The following is a 21,545-nucleotide window of genomic DNA, read 5'->3' on the forward strand; positions in this document are numbered from 1 at the left end:
AGAAACATGCTTAAGGAATACAATTTATTTCATTTGGTTTATGGTCCATAAATTGTTTATTTCTTCCCAAAGTCTGATTATTTTTATTTGCAGTAAAGCATGAGTTGTCAGTTGAATATGTTGAAATGTATGATCTTTAAAACTTTTATGAAGAACTCTGCAAATAGCACATCTTCTTCTATGTAGTTTCAACTAACAATCAATGGGAAGTTAAAATTACTGCTACAGTTGGAGCCCATGTTTTATTAAAAAGTGTGAAAATAACTTCCGCAGCTAGCTTGCTTGCTTCAGATTATCCCTTGATTTAAAATACTATTAACAAAATTGTTTTCACTAAACCTTTGATGATTTTGGCAGTTGGGACTGTGAGGTAAACTTAAGACCTTTTAATGGAATAGAGTGAGAGCCTGGGAGGAGGACTATAGTCCTCCAAGACATTAGAAATGTGGAAAAGTTATTACCTACTGCCTAACATAGCCACTATTTATTTTCCCTTGAGGCTAGTTCCTATTTTAACTTGGCATCTATCATTTTGTTTCTTACTAATAGAAATTCCTATAGAAAATATTAAAACCATAAAAATAGAAACAAACCATGCAAAGAGGAATAAGTATACTTGCACATAAATTCTCTTATATAAACAATAATGATATGTACAATTAAAAAGGCGATATAGGAAGTAATATAAACATGCTAAACTATTCATGTGATTTTGAAAAAACCTTAACAACTCTGTGTTTAATAAAATAGTATCTGTGTGGGTGACCTTGGGATGAGGAAGGAAGCAGCTATTTTGAGTTGCTGCCTAAGTATTTTATAGTGTGACCAACCTGCTCACACCCATAGTTGGGATAGACATTTAAGTAAGGACCTGAGTTTAAGTTTTCTGCAATTCTTGTCATCAGTTCCTGCTTTGCTTTTCCCAGGGCACCTTTTGAAATAACCACTGGGTCGGCCAGTATGGCTCAGTGGTTGAGTATTGACCTATAAACCAGGAAGTCATGGTTCCATTTAAAGTCAGGGCACATGTCCAGGTTGTGGGCTCCATCCCCAGTAGGGAACGTGCAGGAAGCAGCCAATTAATGATTCTCTCTCATCATTGATGTTTCTATCTCTTTCTCTTTCTCCTCTGAAAACAATAAATATATATGTATTTTAAAAATAAAAAATATACTTGCAGTTAGCCCAAGAAAAATTAATGGCCTCTGCCCAACTGCTTTTTCAGTAACTAGTGCTTGCTACCCTGCTCGCCATCTCCTGCTTGCTTGTGATCTGGATGGCGGATGGGACTGCCCTTCCCCTGGCTGGTCGTGTCCCCCATTCTGGGATCTGTAAGTAAATCATCTGACTTGATTTCTTGGTGTGAGTGCATTGAAACTGTACCTTCAGTCAAAATGGCCGGGAGGTTTTGCTTCCCTAGATAGGAGCTCAGATGGTGAGGAAGTTACCTGCTCACCCAGTGTAGGTGGGTTGTGCCTCCTCACTCAGCATCCGTGCACTTTTAATTTAATACACCAGCTATGGGCCTCCAACACAGACCTCCTCTGTTATTGAATCATTTTGTTTTCAATGAAAAGAAAATGATTATTCCTAGAAATGTTCTGTAAGGATTTTCAATTTTTCCCCCTTCCCCTTCCCCTTCCCCTTCACCTTCCCCTTCCCCTTTCCCTTCCCTTCCCTTCCCTTTTTTCCTTTCTCTCTCTCTCTTCCTTTCCCTTCTTCCCTCTTTCCCTCCCTCCTTCCCTCCCTCCCTCCTGCTTCCTCCCACTCACTGAATTTTTACCTCTGAAGCAGTTCAACATAAACAAAACAGCACAACAAAACAACATTATCAAATATCACCACTTATGAATAACCAATCAATGAAAGTAAACTGGTGAAAGGGATGCTTTGCAATAGACACTCCACATTATCAGACATTATATATTCCTGTTATGTAATTTTAGTGTTTTGAGATGATAGCAGTTCAAATAAAATAGTAAGCTATTACTAAAAAGCTATAGATTTAGATCACAGTTCTGTCTCTGTTGCCCACTCTCTATAATATTATAGGTAAATAAAAAAGATTTAGAAGTTATAACAATTCCTTCTCCACTTATAAAATGTACACACAAAGTAACATGTACTTTAGAGTGTTGTTGTGATCATTAAATTAGAATGGTGCCCAGCTTATCTTAAACACTGCTGAAGTATTAGTTATTACCAAGCAAATCACTCCTGCATTTGGCATGAGGACTAACAAGGGACAGTAAATCTGTAGTGATGTGAGTCCAAACACAAGTGAAAATTGAAATCATTACTGAACCTAACTAAATTAGATAAATAAGAATACCTCTTAGGTTTAATATAAGTATGTCATTAAAGACAATGCACTGAAATTTTTTGTTTATATCTTAATTGTCAAACAAATATAGCATATCATAGCTAAGAACAAGAGCTCTGGCATTAGAATACCTGAATTCATACCCTATTCTTTTACTGACTAGCTGTGTTATATTAAGCATCCAATGTTTTTGTCTCTGTTTCTCTATCTATAAAATGGAAGTCAAGACGTAACTTACTTCACAGATCTGTTATGATTTAATTCATGAAAAACAAATGCAACAAAGCCTGAGGTGTCGTGAAGGTTCAATGGAAAAGAAACTATTAGTGTTAATGTTCTTAGTGGTGTGTATAATTTCTGATTCTATCACTTGCCATGTTGAGAATTATCTCCCAATAATTTTGTGATGTATTATCAGGACCACTTGAGTGATGAGAAAAATATGGTTCAGAGACACAAATTATAGTTGATTCATCCAGAATTTGAACTCAAGTCAATTTGGCCCCCAAAATACCCTCCCTCCATTATATCAACAATCATGGGGCTGTCCAGGGAATTGTGGGAGTGCTTGAAGGGGTCTGACAGATCAATACTTGTTGTATAACTCTACTAAGATGTTAGATTCATTTTTCATTTTGATTCCCTCTTGACTTCTCCAGAGACCATGAGAGATGTGCTACTGCAACAGATTGAAAGTACAGAGAGAAATATCTATGAGTTGCATTCTATTATGTCAGACATTAAAAAGATCTGAAAATGTAAAATAACATCACTCTTCTTATTCTATTTTGTTCCTGAAAATATACTTTTCAAAAACAGGTGATAAGAAAAACAGATTATTATTATTTTATAGAATTAAAATAAATATTTTATAGATTCTTACTTTTGATTCCTTATATGGAAAATATTGATAGATATAATCCACATAAACAAAAGCTCTGTACATTCAAGAATGTCTGAGAACAAAAGTTTTCAGAATCAATACACGATGCCATTTTAGATGGTGAGTACAACAGGTATTTCAATGGATTCTTCCCAACAATATGCTGTTGGTGTTTGTTTCTTTTTTAAAGAACTAAATCTGCTTAACTCACATCTTTGGTTAAGGGATCCCTAATTATTAAACTACTCAGTCTTCCTCACCTAAGATTGCGCCCAAACTAGGCATCTGAACTGAGCTAGATTCTCCCCTTGGAATCTAGATTTTAAATTCTGATAGATAACATAATTAAATAATTGTGAGAACTTAAAATGAAAACTCACCTAATATATGATCCAGCTTTGGTGACCTGGTGAGCAAAAGTTACAGGTTACATGCAAGCTCCAAAATTACATACAATTCCTGATTTAGGATGTTCCTAAATTGGTTGTGTTTCTTTCCAATCAATCTTTCTCTTTTGGATATCTATTGCATTGAGAATGTATCTATGAATAATAAATTTATTTTCGTTGAAACATAATACACATAGGAGGGCATACAGATTTTAATATATATATAAATACAATAATGATGTTTACAAAGCAAAAGCATTTGTGTAGTCAGCTCCAAAATTAAAACATTACTAGCATTCTAGATGCCTTGCACATTCCCTCTTTAGGTCACTGGTTCTCCTATGAAAGAAAGCCTTTACTTAAACTCTTATCTCTAAAGATTACCTCAGTTATAGAAATGATATGAAATGTTATCCCTGTGAATGGCTTCCTCTACACAACATTGTGTACATGAGATTTACCTAAGCCATAATAATAGCAGTAATTGAATCTTTTCAATGTTGTACAGTATTGCATTGGACCTATATATGAAATAGGAATGTAAGAAATGACACATTTCAATGTTTCTGGTTTGGAGCTCTAATGAGTAATGGCAGTATAAACATCCACATACTCATCTTTGGATGCAGATATGGATATGAGTTGTTGTTTTTTTTTTCTGTGATACATACACATATATCTAGGAGTAGAATACCTGAAAATATTCCCAGTTTTGCAATGTCCCTCTTTTTCTATTGGACTGTAGGACTCTACAAAGTCTGATATGATTGCTTTGCCATAACAACAGTTATTTGTATATATTAGAGGCTCAGGGCACAAAATCGAGCACGTCTAGGATCCCTGGACCTAGCCAGTGATCAGGGCCATCTTCTGCCTGCTCACCAGTCCCCAGTCCTGTCACGCCCCACCCACCCCAGTTCACTGTGGTTCCCTGTTTGCCATGCTGTGATTGGTACCTGCAGGCCAGAGGAGGGACAAAGAGGTGGTCAATGAACCTCAAAACGACTGGCCGAGTGGTCATTCCAGTCATTATGCTTGAGGTCACTGGCCTTTTATTATATAGGCTATATTTCTGCTGTGATTTGCTTTTTCCTTTCTTCATGTTTTGATAAACAGAGTTATTAACTTAAAAACACTTCAGTTTAATAATGTTTACTGTAACTGTGACTTCTGAGTTCATTCAACAACACATCAATATTCTCCTATATGTATTTTTCCACAGTTATGTTGTTTTAACATTTACTTTTAGAGCTATAGTCCACTCAGACCGAATTTATTTTGAATGTGGAATGAAATAAGAGTCAAGGTATACTTTTTTTGTGAAATGTATGTTTAATTGATGAAGACCCATTTGTTAAAAAATCAAGTTTATACCATTGCATGGCATGACAACACTGACATTGTAATAGTCAGATGGCGCCAAAACCGGTTTGGCTCAATGGATAGAGCATTGGCCTGTGGACTGAAGGGTCCCAGGTTCGATTCCCGTCAAGGGCATGTACTTTGGCTGCGGGCACATCCCCTGTATGGGGTGTGCAAGAGGCAGCTGATCAATGATTCTCTCGCATCGATGTTTCTAACTCTCTATCCCTCTCTCTTCCTCTCTGTAAAAAATCAATAAAATATATTTTAAAAAAATAGTCAGATGGCTGTATATATGTGGAAAATGATTGTGGTCTCCATTTTATTCCATTATTCTATTGGTTTGTTCTTGAATCTATATCACTCTATTCCCTCTCTTACTATGTAGCGTTCTAATTACTTTGGATATCAAACATAGTTAGTCCTCCAACCATATTTTTCTTTAGGATTGTCTTTGCTATCCTTGAATATTTGCATTTCCACATAAATTTTACATTCAGATTGTCAATTTATGCAAACATACAAGTATATATATATATACTGCTGAATTATTTAAAATGGGGATTCCACCGAATCTACAAATCTATTTGGAAAGAACTCTCATATTTACTGTTTTTTAATCCTTGATCATAGCATGTATTTCCTCTAATTCATTTTGTTTGTTTTTTCTGCATAACATTTTGAGTGATTTTGTGTTTACAAGTCTTATATACCTTACATTATATATATTCCTAAGTACTTAATGTTATCCAATGTACATATAAATAGTATTTTTAATTTCTAATTTTTGGCAGATATATAAAATTAGTATTTACATTTTGGCATTTTATCAGCAAATTTGCTAAACTTATTTATCAATTTTAACTATATATCTGTTAAATTGTTTATGTACATAGTCCTTTTACTTTCAATACCATTTTTTCTTTGCCATTTCTTACATTCCTATTTCATTTTCTTTGTACTGATAGGAACTTCTTATATAATGTTAACTGGAAGTGTTGATGAGTCATTTTATTTTTTTAATGAATCATTCTTGAGTTGCCCTTCATTTCTAGAGGATGTATGGTGAGTTATTCCTCAACTTGACTAATAAAATAAAACATTATTTCTGGATGGTATGGGGGTGTTTCTGCAGAGGGATGAGTATTTCTTTCAGTAGATTAAGTAAATATCTGCCTTCACCAATGTAAGCATGCTTCATCTAATCCATTGAAGGCCTGGGTAGAACAAAAAGGTGAAGCACTTTCTTCTTGAATTGGGACACACAGTGTCCTGCCTTCAGACATAGAGCTCCTTGTCTTCCAGCATTTTAACTTCAAGACTTACACCAGTAATTCCCCTGTGTGATACCACCAGCTTACACTGAGTGATACCACTGGCTTTCTGGCTTCTCCAGTTGCAGATATTATATTGTGGTATAGCTTGTCCTCCACAATAGCATGAACAAACTCCCATAATCTCCTTTATATTATCTCTGTCTATAATTATCTATATTATCTCTACATATCTATCTTATTAGTTTTGTATTTTGGGGAACCCTGACTAATAAATGCAGGGATATTTTTATTATTTTACCAATAAATATAAACGTTTAAATACTCTATCTGCTAAAGAAATTAGTATTATCTGTCTAGTTGGCTTAACATGTTATGACAAATTGTGTTAAATTTTATCTTATATTGTTTCCTATGTATTGAGAAAATAATGAAATAAATCTCTTATGGTCTATAATTTTTTTGAAATTTATTGTATTTCAAACTTAAACCAACCATGAGTTTTCTGAAGCAAACTCAATTTTACTATTTTTATATGTCGTTTGATTCATTATGCTGCTATTTTTAGGATTTTTGCATTTATGTTTACATTAAAAACTGGATCCTGTTTTTTTGTTTTTTGTTTTTTAATATATTTTATTGCTTTTTTACAGAGAGGAAGGGAAAGATATAGAGAGATAGAAACGTCGATGAGAGAGAAACATCGACCAGCTGCCTCCTTCACAGCCCCTACTGGGGATGTGCCTGCAACTCAGGCACATGCCCCTGACCCCCTGACCGGAATGGAACCTGGGACCTTTCAGTCCGCAGACCAACGCTCTACCGCTGAGCCAAACCGGTTTCGGCTGTTTTTTGTGTTTTTGTAATAACATTACTTGGCCTTAATAAATCATTCTTATTTTCCTATTTTCTAGATTTTTTTTCTAAAAATGCAAATATTTTTAAATATTTGAAAGTATTTGTAGCTAATGCTGAAAGGCTTAGGGTTTTTCTTTAGGGAAAGATTTTAGTGGTGTCTGACTTTTTAAGTCAAAGGATCTCTAAGTATAAAGAGGTATGGCAATTTATGTTGATTTTTATAATGTCTTACCAGATTTAATGCAGTTGTGATTTTAAAATGTAAATACACACTGTAGAAGCTAATAATAAAAAAAAAGCAAGATGTCAGACTGTGTCTAACATTTTGGGTTTACTTCGGAAAATAATTGTGTGTGGTACATATGTGTAAACATTTAGAAAGAAAAAAAATAATTGTAAGATGGAGTTGTTAACAAGAAAAAGGCCAATTGGGTACCATCTAAAAGTTGTCAAAAGATGAATTGTTGTATTAGTTCCTAATTGCTGCTATAACAAGTTACCAAAGAGTTGGTGACTTAAAGCAACACAAATTTATTGCTTGCAGTTCTGGAGGTCAAAAGTCCATAATGAGTTTTAAAAGCTAAAATCTATATATTGGCAGAGCTGTGTTCCTTCTGGAGACTGTGAAGAATCTGTTTCCTTGCTGTTTTTACTATTAGAAGCTACCTACATTCCCTAGCCTCTAGCTCCTTTCTCCATCTCAAAACTTATCGCTTCAATCTTTGCTTCTACTCTCACACATCTTCTCTCTAACTTTGATCTACCTACTCTCCTATTAAATGGACCCTCATGATTATATTAGGCCCATCTGAATAATCCTCCTCATTTTAAGATCCTTAAACACATTTGTAAAATCCGTTCTGCTGTATAAATTAATTATTTACATACCCTGAGGACTAGGGCATCTGTGGGGGTGGGGGTCATCATTCAGCCTGCCACCATGAATTTGTTGCATGTATAGAAATATTCAATGGCTAAGTTCAGTCCAAAGAATGACGGCTTACTGAGAAATAATATAATTTTTATATCACACAGAAAATGCAGCCCACTAATGTTAATCTGGCACAGGATAGACTTAGTCCAGAACACCAATTTATGTACTTAAAATATTCAGACTGCAATACTTTTTCCAAAATGAGCAGAACACCCATTCCTTATAGATGGAACTATATAGACTACCAATTAAAAAGTGATAGGTTCTGCTGGCTCAGTGGTTGTGCATCAACCTATGAACCAGGAGATCACAGTTCAATTTCTGGTCAGGGCACATACTCTGGTTGCAGGCTCAATCCCCAGTAGTGGGCATGCAGGAGTTCAATTATTATCTCTCATCTTTGATGTTTCTCTCACCCTCTCCCCTTCCTCTCTGAAATCAATAAAATAATATCTATTTTAAAAATGATAGGTTCTGAGTATGGAATCAGAAAAAAAAATATTTAGTTACATAATAAAATGCTTTACTGTTAATGAAAAAATATATAATAAAACGCCCACATCTCTACTAGATGGCATCACTAAAAATATCACAATACTCATAATGCATTACTGAAGATTATTTCTTCCTTGTGAATTTATAACATTAGCAGGATAAACTTTGGTTTTGGGTCTCTTCTCTGTGTCATTCCATTTTACCAATCCTTATTCTAAAGATAGTCTCCAATATGCCTGCATTTAAGAGCCCGAGAACACTTCTACCTCATTCAGATCTCAGTACATCTTCACTATGAAATGTGCTGGCCTTAGAGTTTTAACTTACAATAGCAGTATTTCATTTATTTCTGGAGCAGCAGAGAAATGGGGTTGGGATGAAGTGCAAGCAGGAATCACATCTGAGTCAATGGTTCATGACCATGAGGATGGCCCTGACTTCTCATGAAAAACAGTGTGGAAATTAGAGATATTACATCTGCATGGGCACTCATTTATGATATGCTTTACCCAAAAATAAAAAATGATAACACTGAAAAACAGTCTAATTTTTTTTACTCAGTAAAAGGAAGTACTCACAGAACAACTTACCAAGGTTGACCAAGGTTTCTTCAGGATATAATTGAGTTCCCTGTGACTAAAAGGCCTCAAATATTAACTGAATTATCTTTGGCAGAGAAGATTCTAGCTTTAGATTCATGTGAGGTCCCTATAACCTTTGAATTTCTCCCAAAGCTGAGATGTTCTGTTTTTAGAATAGAAACATCAGCTTTAAGAAAGATACTAACTCCAGCCTGGACAGAGCTGATCTCCACATTATATTTAAACTTGATTTCTGAGTAACACAGTCACTAAGAGAATGGAATATAATTACACATCTTATTTGTAAAAGCATTTTGAGCAAAGTAGAAGAGAGGGAGTCTTAATGAAAGGAAAGAAAGACAACTTAAAGACTTTTCACATATGAAATGCCTTAAAGGGCATTGCCTGGCCAACATTTCAAATGGCTGTGTTTTTAGCTAACTTCTCTGTTCTCTTAGTCCTAGCACTTAGGGAGATATGAGTGCCAGTAGTAAATGCAGAATTTTGTGGCTACCAGAGAGAATAAGAAAGCAAAATTAAAACTAGATATAATTTGCACATTTGATACCATAAGTCACATTAGAAATAATAAGTGATTAACTCTATTCAAAACAAAAATTCACTGACAGTGCTGGTCAGCTAAAATAACCATACAGCTAGAATTCTACTTGCTTAGTAGACAAAGAACAATGCTATCTTTAAAGTCTTTTACTTAATAGGAGATTACCTTTAGTGAGAAGAAATATGCTGTGACATATACTAGCCATTACTTTCTGACATATCAATATAATAATAAAATTTCATTTTACTTTTTCAGGGTGAAGAATGGTTTGGAAACAAACATTTATGTAGGCCACAGTTGAATAGTCTTTAAATGAGAATTAGGCATTTGAGTGAAAGTAAAGTCACCAATGATCTGTGATCCCCAAGATATTCACGTACCTCCTGGTATTCACATACCTGGGTAGTCTCTTCTGACATTGATTAGGGTCAACCTGTACAACCAATAAGAATATTATAGAAAATATGAAGATTTCTACCTTGTGTTCTCTTGGATTGTTCGCCCTAGGGAAAATCAACTTCCACATCATGTGGAGACTCAAGTAAAAGCCGAAATGGAAAAAAGCTGAGGCCTCCTGCCAACCACGAGCAATAGATAGGTAAGTGTCTTTCACACCCAGTTAAAATTTCAGAAGACGGAAGCTCCTGCCAACCCTTCTTATATGTGACTTCATAAGAAAACCTGGGCCAAAGCTACCCAATTTGGCTGCTCCTGATTTCTTGGCATACACAGAGAAAGAGAGATATTAACTATTATTATTAATAGAGGCCCACTGCATGAAATTCATACACTTGGTGGGGTTGGGGGTTCGTCATCCTGACCTGAGCCCTCTCACAGGTCAGGAGCTATCAGTAGGACATCCTTAGCTCTGCCATGGAGGGAGAGGCTCCAGCCACTGCTGTTACACTCGCCAGTCATGAGCCCGGCTTCTGGCTGAGCAGTGCCCCCCCCGTGGAAGTGCACTAACTACCAAGGGGCAGCTCCTGCATTGAGCATTTGCCCCCGCTGGTCAGTATGTGTCATAGTGAATGGTTGTTCCACCAGCTGATTTGCATATTAGTCTTTTATTATATAGGATTATTTAAGTTGGTGAGTTTTGTTATGCAGCAATAGCTACCTGATACCACTTAAAATATACTTATTTGTGTAAATAGCAAAAATTGGTGTAAATTATGTTCACCAGTTCACTTAAACAGTGCCACAGTTACTTAATCTCCTCTACAAGTAAGTACAAGATTCAGAACTATCTTATAGAGTCTTGTGAGGATGAACCAAGTTATTTAATGAGGCTACCTAGAACATGAGCAAGAGGGATGGATGTCCTTATAAAAGCCATACATCAAAGATAGACTAGAGATAGGTAGAGCCATACATCATAGAGATCAAATATTTCTTCAAGGAAAAGGAAATATTTATTTCCTGACCAGAGTAATAAAGATAATGTCTCCACCTATGGAAATATTGGGCTTGTTGGGTAGCAGCTGTCTTTAAAATATCATAAAAACTATTGCTCAGATGTTTTACTTAATTTTACATGTATAGCAATCATCATTGCTATTGTAAAAGAAACATTTCAATTTATCACATTTTCTAATTGGTTAATAAAGGTGTGTAGAAAATATCTTTCAAATTCCAAAATGCTTTCTATAAAAAGTAATGACAGATGTGTAAAAATTTAGAACTTTATGGTGATTCATCCCAGTGGAAAATTTTTTATTCATAAATATTGCTTAAATAAAATGAGTACAAGCATGTAAAGGAATAATGAGCCAGTAAAATTGAGACAATGTGCCCAGCCAGCATGGCTCAGTGGTTGAGTGTTGAATTATGAACCAGGAGGTCATTATTCAATTCCTGGTCAAGGCACATGCCTGGGTTGTGGGTTCAATCCCCAGTGTGGGGACGTGCAGGAGTCAGCCAATCAATGATTTCTTTTGAAATCAATAATACTTTGAAAATGAGAGAAATATTTAAAAAAGCAACATGGTGTATGAACTCCTAATTATGTGGAAAATAAGGATAAATCATTGCTAAGTGGAATAGTTTTGCCAATGTATCCATTAAATCCATTTAAAAATCTATAAGTGAAAAAAGTACTTATTATTGACAATTGTAAAATATCCATCAAGCCTTTGTATAAGAAGAGTCTTCCACAAATGTAATCTGAGTAAGAGGCAGAATCAAAACCAGACTTTGAAATCAAGCAGATGAAATGCCAATCCTAGTTTGGCTCTTACTTGTACCTTGGGGAATTTATTTACTAGTAACTTCTGTGATCCTTTATAAGCTCCTCTCTAAAATTTGCAAACAAATAAACTAATCACATAAGATTTGGTCAGTGTATTATTGTCTGGTATTAAATAAACTATAGTTTATATTATGACTATTGTCATTATTATTAATATACTGGAGAAGCCCTTAGGATTTATGTTTTAATGACCACCTTCGCTAAGTACAAATCAACACACTATATATCTAAGTAGATATTTTACTTTATTCTGACATAATACTTTTAAATGCCCTTTATTATTGAAAAGAGAAGAAACTAAATAATTTTTAAATTTAATAGTTATCACAGATAAGTATATATCATCATGAATTTCCATTTTTATTACTTCATTATCTTTTTGGTTCACTCTTTCCAAAAAAATCCTTCTTCATCTTAAAATGAGCCAAACTAATTATCCTTCAATTTATCTACTTACATTTGAAACTGCTGAATTAATTGCAATGGAAACAAAATAAACTGAAGAATAAGCCTTACATTTGCTATGGATAATTGCAAGTTTTAGAAGGTCTGGATTTCTCACTAACTTTAAAACAAGTTTCAGGTATGAGGTGGTATATGTTTGAAATATATTTAAAATTGCTTATAAAATAAATGTTCACAAAAAAGTATTAAAATATCTTTAAAACTGAAACTCAGATTATACCACTAGATAAAATTGGAAATATTAGACACAAATACTTTATATATAAAACGTTAGACCAAGAAGAAAATTAACACTGACACTTTCTGTAGTAAATATGACATTTTGTGAAATAAAAAATAACTGGCCATTATCACTCTATCATTGAATAAATATTTTATTTTCACATTCAAAATGACTGAGGTATACATTCCAGTATCTAAATAAACATAGCCCTGCTATTTCTTTATTCAAACAAAATGCATTAAGCCATCACTGTGTTAATTCACTTTTACTCTTATAATAATACTAGTGGTCCAGTGCACACTGAAAGGAAATTAATTAGAAAAAATATTTTAATATCATTATTTTCCCTTTCTCTATAAGTGTCAACCAAATTCACCATCAATAGTGACAGATTGAAACATACATATGTGATTGACGCCAGCGAGAACTTTATATGTATCTCGCATGTATAAGTCAACTTAGCCATAAGTTGCTTAATTAGACAGGCTTTCTGATGTAGCTAAACTTTTTGGTGCCCAGTGAAACACCCCAACTTCTATTTCAGGTAATTGTCAGCAACATAGCAGTAAATATCAACACAAAGCAGATTATTATTGTGGATCACACAGGGAGAACAAATGGTAAAATATTTAACTGCAGCAGCATTTGACTATTTTATCCACTGTAAAAAAACCTGAAGTCATTTTCAAAGTCCAACATTTCTTAGGTCTTTTCAGTTGGGTCAAGTTTCTCAGCTTTCTAAGTCTCCATTTTCTAACTAATGAAAATAAAACAGGACTCCATTGAGTCTCCTATCTACCTACTCCAGTACTTCTGTGAGGATCAAATGAGATGAGGCACTGGAAAATGCTTCACATTCACAGACATTTGGTTAAAGTGTGAAATGTTTCCACCTGGCCATAAGCAAGTCATGTTCCTGGGCTGAAGATGCTGTAAGGAGACTAGTTGCTAGGGAGAGGAAGCTGGGAGTTGCTATATGATATCATTACCAGCACTGACAGCAACAGTTTCCGAGCTGGGTTGGGCTGCATTTTGCACCACGGGTCTCAGCAGCATCAGCTGTGATTTGGTGGACTGTCACTCCAGGGTGGTGGTGGGGCCTGTGTCACACTTGGGAGAAGCCAAGTGATACTTTGTCAGTGCTAAGTCTGTGCTGCTGTTTCTCTGTAAATGGCCGGTGCATGTCACAGCAGCTTCTGCATTGAGTGTCTGCCCCCTGGTGGTCAGTGTGCGTCAGAGTGACCAGTCAGATGGGCAGAGGGACACATTGCATATTAGAGCATATTAGCCTTTTATAAACACACACACACACACACACACACATATATATATATATATATATATATATATATATATATATATATATATATAATCTCCCAATGCACAAATTTGTGCAAGGGGCTTGGCCCTCAGAGCCCCTGCTTTGTCCAGAAGGTCATTCAGACAGTTGTCTGGATGGTCATTCTGCTGTTCAATCTAATTAGCATATTAGCTCTTAAGTATATAAAATAGATGAGGGCAATACTAACTTCAGTTTTAAACACGGTAATTTAAATGTGACAAAACATATATCGAAGCATTTTATAAGAGTAGTGTGTGATCTTGAAAATAAAACTATACACTTTCTGCCGAAACTTGTTTGGCTCAGTGGATAGAGCATCTGCCTGTGGACTGAGAGGTCCCAGGTTTGATTCCAGTGGGGGGTGTGCAGGAGGCAGCTGATCAATGATTCTCTCTCATCGATGTTTCTAGATCTCTATCCCACTCTCTTCCTCTCTGTAAAAAAATCAATAAAATATATTTAAAAAACAAACAAACAAAACACCTATACACTTTCTAATCCTACCCTGTAAGTGTGTGCTAGACTCAGTGGCTGATTTATAATAACAATATAGCAAAACTGAAGGCATATCCCTTGAGACTGTTAAGTCTGCAGTTTTCATCTTGAGTGTCTTTCCCTTTCTTCCTCCTTCCATCTTAGATCAATCATTCTTAGAGAAGTCAACTACTGCCTTACAGAGAAGCTCACCCATTTGTTGAAGAGCTAGGAACCTAAATCGAATAACCAGAGAGGAACTGAAATCTATAGACAACTATGTGTGAGCTACGGAGTGGATTTTCCAGTCCTAATTAAGCCTCAGGATGAATGCAGACAACTGAGCTGTTGTGAGAGGCCCAGAGTACGAACTATATAACTAAGCCACTCCTAGACTTCAAATCTTCAGAAATTGTGTGAGATAATAAGCAATGTTTTAAGCCATGAAGTTTCACAAAAACTGATGCAGGTAGGAAAATATAGAATTTGTTAATATAATACATAAACCCAAGTGCTATGGTATATGTCACTTTACCTTTTAGACTTTGTTTCCCATTCTCAAAACCAAGTCTTATTTATCTATATCTTGCAGAGATATTTAAATCTTCTCAATTATCCAATATTTTATCAAACAAATGGGCATGTAAAAAGAAATCAAGTAGTGTATATTATAACTTGATATATATTATGGAGTGGTATATATTATGATTTATTGAGTACTGGAGGCCCAATTCATGGATTTGTGCACCAATGGGGTCCCTAAGCCTGGCCTACATCCACCCTCTCACAATCCAGGATGTCAGACCGTTGGTTTCAGCCCAATCCCTACAGGCCAGGCTGAGGGACCCCACCAGTGCACAAATCTGTGTACTAGGCCTCTAGTATGCATATAAGATCTTTGGTTAATCTCTTTCCACCATCCTACCTCCCTGCTTCCCTCTGAGATTTATCAGTGTGTTCCATGTTTCCATGCCTGTGTGTTGAGTATCTGCCCCCTAGTGGTCAGTGCACATCATAGCCATAGGTTGAACAGTCAGTCAGGTGGATGCTTAGGCTTTTATATATATAGATTATATCAAACTTTTTATTTTTTATGTTAAACTATAAAAACAGAAGAATAAAAATAATTTTAAAAGTTCCATGATATCTCTCTACACAACAGAGTTTTCTAACAAGGGTTTGGCTTGGATAATCTTCATATATGTTCCAAACCTATAAAATTTTAGATTAGATAAGAAAGAACTATAATATTTCCACAAAATGTAAACCATCTCAATATCATAAGAAAACATTAGACATTGTTAAGTTGAAAATTAAAAGGAATGAGTCATCTTAACATTTTTAGCTTTGGAACTTCTAATAGCAGAGGATTAGAACTATGTTGCTGTAGGTGATTGATCTTACCACTAGGAAGAACACCGTCTCTCCTCTCCTTCCCAAACAATTCTGAGCAGAGAGTGCATTTTATTATCTCCTAGCTTCTAAGTGGTTTTGAAAAGGTAGGTGAAAAAAGAGTTAAGTGTCTTATTATAAACAGAGCAACATACACCTAGTAACACTATTTTGACAGTTACCACTCAAAATAACAACACATTAGGAAAATGTTTAAAGATGTAATCATGAGCTTCAGCTCTCATTCTAGTTTTTCTGTAATGCAAGCAAAGTTGATTTTGTTTTGTTGTTTAATTTTCCGAAGGACTGTGCATTTAAATCAGATGAACAGAAGTTTGCGATATGTGCACAGAATTTAGACAAGTATCTGAAGAAGATTCTGCTTATCTCTAAGAGAGAAACAAAGCCCCCATTCCTCCCACTACCTCAGAGGATACAGCAGGTTCCTTCCAGGTGAATGCTCACCAAAAGGGCTGCGGTCTCGGAAGTTCCAAGCTTCCTAACAATCTCTCTGTCATTTGCTGATATGACAACTGAAATGCATGATACTTGGCACCTTTATAGGCAAATTTAATAGTTCTATTATAAAGGACATAATCTAATAGCATATACAAAAGCAGAGGGATTTATACGTGTGACTACAAGTGGTCAGAACTTGTTAGCACTGGGAATCTGGGGAAGCACTTGAGAATATAAGATAAATATATATCGTGGACTTTTGGACAACATATAGGCAGGTCCACACATAGACTTTTTTTTCAATAGCTACTTGTACTTTTTAAAATATATATATTTTATTGATTTTTTTTTTTTTACAGAGAAGAAGGGAGAGGGAAAGAAAGTTAGAAACATTGATGAGAGAGAAACATTGATCAGCTGTCACATGCACACCCCCTCCTGGGGATGTGCCTGCAACCAAGGTACATGCCCTTGACCAGAATTGAACCTGGGACCATTTAGTCTTCAGACCAATATTCTATCCACTGAACCAAACCAGTTAGGGCTGTACTTATTTTTTTAGCCAAGATTGGGAGTCCACAGATACAGAAGAATGACTGTATGCATTGATATATATATAATCTATAATAATAAAATTGTAATATGCTAATTAGATTGAATGTCCTTCCAGACATCCTTCTGTCCTTCCTGTCAAAGTCGGGGCTGTACGGGAAGCTTAGGTCCCAGGTGCCAGAGGGAAGCCAGTGCCTGCAGCCAGGGGAAAGAAGACCTACTCTTGCACTATTTTTGTGCATCGGGCCTCTAGTCTATATTTATAAAAGGCTAATATGCAAAGTGTTCCCACAGGAGTTTTACTGGGAGGCCAGGAGTTCTATCACTCACTATGATAAGTGCAGACCACAAGGGGGCAGCGTGGAATGAAGGAAGGCCCCAACTGGCAGTAGGAAGCTCCAATCTGCCCTGATCACCAGCCAGGCCTAGGGACCCAACCCATGCACTGGGCCCCTAGTTTTATCTAAAGGACTTAAGCATCCACACATATTGGCATCCACAGGAATCCTGGAACTAATCTCCCACAGATTCTGAGAAACAATTTAAGTTTTGGGGGAATGAAGTGTTATATGTGGATTTTCAACTGTATGGGGGTGGAAGGGTGTCAGTGTTCTTAAACTCCATGTTATTCAAGGGCCAAGTAAATATAGGAAAATATTACTGATAAAAAGAAAACACACATATATTTCATACATGCATATTCATATAACATGACACAACGTCAACGCTCTGTGTTTGAACTCAGCTGTGTACATTAGCTAGATACATATGCTTGGTTAAATGAGTACCGCCTTTTGCTTTTGCTTTTGTCATCTCAAAAAGTAAGTGTTGGATTTACAATCTTGAAATATCTTATGATAAATTATGTTGTATAGTGATACAGATTTAATTTGATTATGATGTAGCTGTGCTATATATTAGTTTCCTGAGTTTATAAAAATGTAAAATATACTGGCAATTGTGGATCTGCTTTCCTGAAAAATGTAGATATGCAAAAATGATCACAAAACAGAATATAGTCATAAAGGCAAGAGTGAAAGATAACCATAGGATTTATGAGGACCTTGTAACTTCAAATGGTTTATTGCCAAGAGACTCTTTCTCCATACTGATAAAGTACCTCAATTTATATTATCAAAGTGGGAGCTTCTGAAATGTGGGGCTGAAGAAAGGGAGGAGAGAGTCTGCGAACAATTGGAGATATGGAACAGAAAGATGAAGTTGAAGTGTTCCAATTTTAAAATACGAGAAAGTGCTTCTCAAAGAAGAGCTGGATAAATAATGGCCAGGTTATATAATAATACTGGTGTTACATTTTAATTACATTTTGATTTAGATAGAATCTTCCAGGTTGGCTTTGTGTCCTAACCACATTCATCACTCAGGCTTTATGGGGACATAGGTTTCAAATTCTAACAGTAGCTTACAAATGAACTTGCAGAGTACAAGCTGTTTGCGATTTGGGAATGGCTAGCAATTATTTATTTTTAGTAACAGTTCATTAAAAATACTAGAAAGGAAAAAATAATTATAATATATTTGTACCTATAGCATGTACTTGTTTTTAACCCTTTAGAAAAGTCTGACAGATGATGGGAAGTGTGAATTGGGGGAGCTTAATACAGATCAATTAGGCCTCAGATTATAAAAAGAGCTGCATTAAAATCAACAGTACTTCTGAATTGTTAAAAACGAAGGCTGGCAGAGAATCCAGAAAGAAACTGAGAAGTAGCAGTTAGATTTGTATACTGTTTACTACAATTGGTATTATTTTTTCAAAGTTTTCTTATTGCGAAAATATAGATGTAAGCACTAAGATTAGTCCTTAATAACACCACTTGTATTTTTAAAAAATATTATTTTTAAATAATCTTTGGGTGGTGGGAACTCAATGTAATATACAGATCATGTGTCATAGAAATATATACTTGAAATGTATAATCTTATTAAGCAATATCATTCCAATAACTTTAATAAAAATTACATTATGGCTGAAACTGGTTTGGCTCAGTGGATAGAGCGTAGGCCTGCGGACTGAAGGGTCCCGGGTTCGAATCCAGTCAAGGGCATGTACCTTGGTTGTGGGCACATCCCAGTAGGGAGTGTGCAAGAGGCAGCTGATTGATGATTCTCTTTCATCGATGTTTCTAACTCTATCCCTCTCTCTTCCTCTCTGTAAAAAATCAATAAAATATATTTAAAAAATAAAAATAAAAAATAAAAATAAAAATTACATTATGAAGTGAGTACTCTTACTTATAAGAATTAACAAACAATATTTTCTTCCCCTAGATATTAATATACTCCTCAACAATGTGCGTTTTCAGAAATTAAACTTCACTATAGTAGTCCCTAAAGATAGTAGGAAAAAAATACTTCATTAATTAATGAACAGATAATCATCTCAAAAAGAAAAACCGGATGTCAGTAGTTTTCATATCTAGTAAAAGATTTAAAAATAATTAATGAAACTTGGTAAAAAGTTATATGACAGCAGGGATTTCATAGAAATAATGTAATCCATATATATTGACTATAATTTCTTAATAATTAAAAAAAAACTTCAAATAAACGTCTACCATTGATCTTTCCCATTAAGTTGAAATAGTGCAATATTTTTATTGTAAATTGAGTTTGTACCACCCACAATATCCAAGATTCCAAGACTTTGAACCATAGAGTTCTGATTTTTACTCAAACTCATTTGAAGAATATTCAGAAAAGCATGGATACTACATAAATAGAAAATAAGGCAAACTCTTCATTGTTCTAATATCAATTATTAAAGACTGAATGCTTGAGAATATATAATTATATCCATGATTGGACCAAGGAATAACAAATAAAACAATAATTAATCAATATGATTAATATTCATTTGCCCAGTCTGTCTGTCTTTCTCTCTATGCTATCATATATATCAGATGTCAGAGGTTGGTAACTAAAACACAGTAATAGATAACTTTATGGATAAAGGCCAGTGAGAAAAATTTAGTGACCCATAATAAGATTACAGCGTTTTGTCTATCAGAAGATGCTTACAATTCAAAGAGAACATAATAATTGCTCAAAATTGTCAACAAATTCAAAAGAAAGATTTTTATTCTATATTTGCCTTTTTGACAAAATTTCCCTTAATAGGCCCTTATAAATACTACTGTAGCAAGCTATCTTCATTTAAGAAAATATATGGTTATGTATGTATATCTGAGAAAAACTGCTTGATAAACTCACTTTTGTAGATTGACAGACAATATAGTTTGTATTTGGTTGGAAATATAGCATTATAAATATTTAAGTAATTATATAAAGGTAAAGAAATTATGATAGACATATTTTATAGACATTTCCCTTCTATAATTTCTGATCATTTTTTTGTGTGTCTTTACCACAAAAAGCTGATCTAAAAATTAGAAACAACAGATTTACAAAATTAATCAGTATAAAATTATATGATTGTACTGTGCCTCACTTAATTTACTTAGATGATTTGCTAAGTTCGAGGATTTTATTACTTTCTTGAACTATCATATTTTTTAACCAATTACTCATTCAATATTTAGGAGTAATTTTTGAAAAAATTTTTTAAATATATATCTTTACTGATTTTTTATAGAGAGGAAGGGAGAGAGATAGAGTTAGAAACGTCAATGAGAGAGAAACATCGACCAGCTGCGTCTTGCACACCCCCTACTGGGGATGTGCCCACAACCAATGTACATGCCCTTGACCTGTACATGCCCTTGACCGGAATCGAACCTGGGACCCTTCAGTCCGCAGACTGACGCTCTACCAATGGGCCAAACCGGTTTCGGCCAATTTTGGAAATTTTTGACTCAAAATAAAATAACATGTTATAACTAGCAACATAACATGCAAGCTTTAAAGTCTTTGATTGCAGACAAGGAAGCACTAATCAGACTCATATATAATTTCCTTTAATATTTCTCAAAGATGTATCCCAGCAACAATGAAAGGCTAGTCTCTACTTTGCTTTCTGCTCTAGTTGGCAAGGAAATAAAACCTTATCTTAGAAAATTTACTATCATTATGAAAATAGTCAGAAATACCTAATCATTCATTTTACATTTAACATGTTTTTGATGGGAAAAAAAGCCAACAGAACTAATACGATTAAATATCTGATATAAAGGGGAATCCAACTACTCATGTGTTTCAAAGCAAGGTTGTTTTGATGAGTTCCAATATTGATAAACATGCAAACTTTAATCTTATTTAATTAAAAATGTTTTTTTTTTTATGCTATGTATATCTAGCACAATCCTAGCCTAAAATTATAAATGTACAATGAGAGTCAGGAGGAAAAATTATATCTATTATCTACACTAATAAAAGGAAAAGATGCAAATTGGCCATACTTCCATGATGCCGTCAGCCAACCAGGAGTGAATAAGCAAATTAACCCAACAAAGATGGCAGGTTAATTTGTATACACAGTCATGGAGCTTCCAGATGGGGTGGGACACCTGCTATGAGAGGGTGGGTGGGGGTGGGAGTGGAGGGAGCTACAAGAGCGGTGCTCTGCAGGGAGCAAGGACTTGCAGGCTCCCAGACAGCCTGGAGCAAACCCAGGGGAATGAAGGCCTATTCTTGCACAAATCTTCATGCAACAGGCCTCTAGTAAATAATCACTACATATAAAGAAAAATATAATTATACTTAATTCTAAAACAGTTAAAATAATATTAATATCTGCTACAGTAAAATT

At 34.9% G+C, this 21,545-nt stretch overlaps 1 protein-coding gene across 7 annotated transcripts in view; it reads right to left on the minus strand.

Moving 5' to 3' along the window:
* CDH18 (cadherin 18) overlaps positions 1-21,545 on the minus strand; it is a 305,298-nt gene that overhangs the window by 231,188 nt on the left and 52,565 nt on the right. The window contains exon 1 of one of the 7 annotated variants that reach the window (XM_084880779.1): positions 3,587-3,665. The exons of 5 other annotated variants lie outside the window; for them this stretch is intronic. The gene's annotated coding sequence lies outside the window, so the exon portion shown is untranslated. Of the gene's footprint in view, positions 1-3,586; positions 3,666-21,545 lie in introns of those variants that run through there. One more of the 7 variants, XM_084880776.1, reaches the window with a different exon arrangement.

The sequence above is a fragment of the Pipistrellus hanaki genome (assembly GCF_964339955.1).
Source record: "Pipistrellus hanaki genome assembly, chromosome: 4".
NCBI classification, from domain to species: domain Eukaryota; kingdom Metazoa; phylum Chordata; class Mammalia; order Chiroptera; family Vespertilionidae; genus Pipistrellus; species Pipistrellus hanaki.